The following is a 1,135-nucleotide window of genomic DNA, read 5'->3' as shown; positions in this document are numbered from 1 at the left end:
TCTTCTCCCCTTTAAAAAGATCTGCAGGAGACTTGTATTCACAGAAAGTTTGAGAAGCCTGGCTGTGTGAGGCGGGGAGGGACCACTGCTCGCCCACTGTCATTCCCTGCAAACCCTCAGGGGTGGGTGTCCAGGTTACCTGGCTCCTAGCTGGGTGGGCAGTGCCCAGAAAGGGACAGTCAGTGGGCATTTTCTGGAACCTCTGGATCTGCCTGTCTTCCTGGACCTCAGCCTCTGACCCCACCTATCTACTCTCTTTTTCCAGTGCCCCCAGTTACACTGGATTGATGGGAGCATTGTAAATTATAGCCACTGGTCTCATCATCATGGGCACGGCCACTGTGTGACCCTATCCACCAGAGGTGAGGGGGACTGGGCCCCAGGGCAAAGGGGAAGGCAAAGTGAACTCTTACACACTGTCCCTTTGAGCTGCCTGAGCAATACCTCCTTAAACTCACAGCCTCCCCACAACTGGAGAACCAACGTCCTGTCTGTGATGAGGGTTGTGATGTAGGGTGAGGGGTGCCCTGAGTTAGGCCTGATGGGGGCTCTCCATCCTCACAGATGAAACTCAGTTGGGTGTCTGGGGCTGCTTTTTTTCCTCTGCTACTGATGTGAAAATTGAGAGTAGCCCAGGTGAATGAAAGGTGTGGACAGGGGATGGGGGAGAGATGGGTGAATGAGGAATGGCTAAATGCCAGACGTGAGGGACACAGGACTATGGCTAAGGCCATACACGCTGGAGAAAGGCTTCCCCAGTTCTCATCCCAGCCCTGCCACCTGCCCACTGCCATACAGACAAGTGGTTTCCCCGATGAGGCTCAGGTTCCTCATCTGTGCAGTGGGGATGAGGACAGCACCTCCCTCTGGGAGTCATTGTGAGGATTAGCCAGGAGCCCCCAGAAAGCACTCAGCACCCTGTCTTCCTGGGTGAAAACTCAACAAACATAAGCAGGTGGGGTGTGTGGCGAACATAACATGGCGATTGGAGGGCAAGGGGGGGCACGGGCCACACACTGCCAACGGTTTGCATCACTGTGTTCTCTATTGCCAGGTGGTTATTGGCAACAATCATGTTGCGAAAGACTTCTGCCCTTCGTCTGCTCCTCCTAAGCCAGTGGCAAGGAAAAGATCC

The 1,135-nt window shown here is 54.4% G+C and overlaps 1 protein-coding gene across 1 annotated transcript in view; it reads left to right on the top strand.

Annotated features, from left to right (window-relative positions):
• The window catches only part of LOC102771279 (proteoglycan 3), a 24,004-nt gene extending 23,103 nt beyond the window's left edge, over positions 1-901 (top strand). The window contains exon 7 of the mRNA XM_015569341.1: positions 890-901. The gene's annotated coding sequence lies outside the window, so the exon portion shown is untranslated. The remainder of the gene's footprint in view (positions 1-889) is intronic.
• Positions 902-1,135: the final 234 nt, after the last annotated feature.

This window comes from Myotis davidii, unplaced genomic scaffold, assembly GCF_000327345.1.
Source record: "Myotis davidii unplaced genomic scaffold, ASM32734v1 scaffold1286, whole genome shotgun sequence".
Taxonomy (NCBI): domain Eukaryota; kingdom Metazoa; phylum Chordata; class Mammalia; order Chiroptera; family Vespertilionidae; genus Myotis; species Myotis davidii.
The sequence above is the reverse complement of the archived record's forward strand: the minus strand, read 5'-3'. Positions and strand labels throughout refer to the sequence as shown.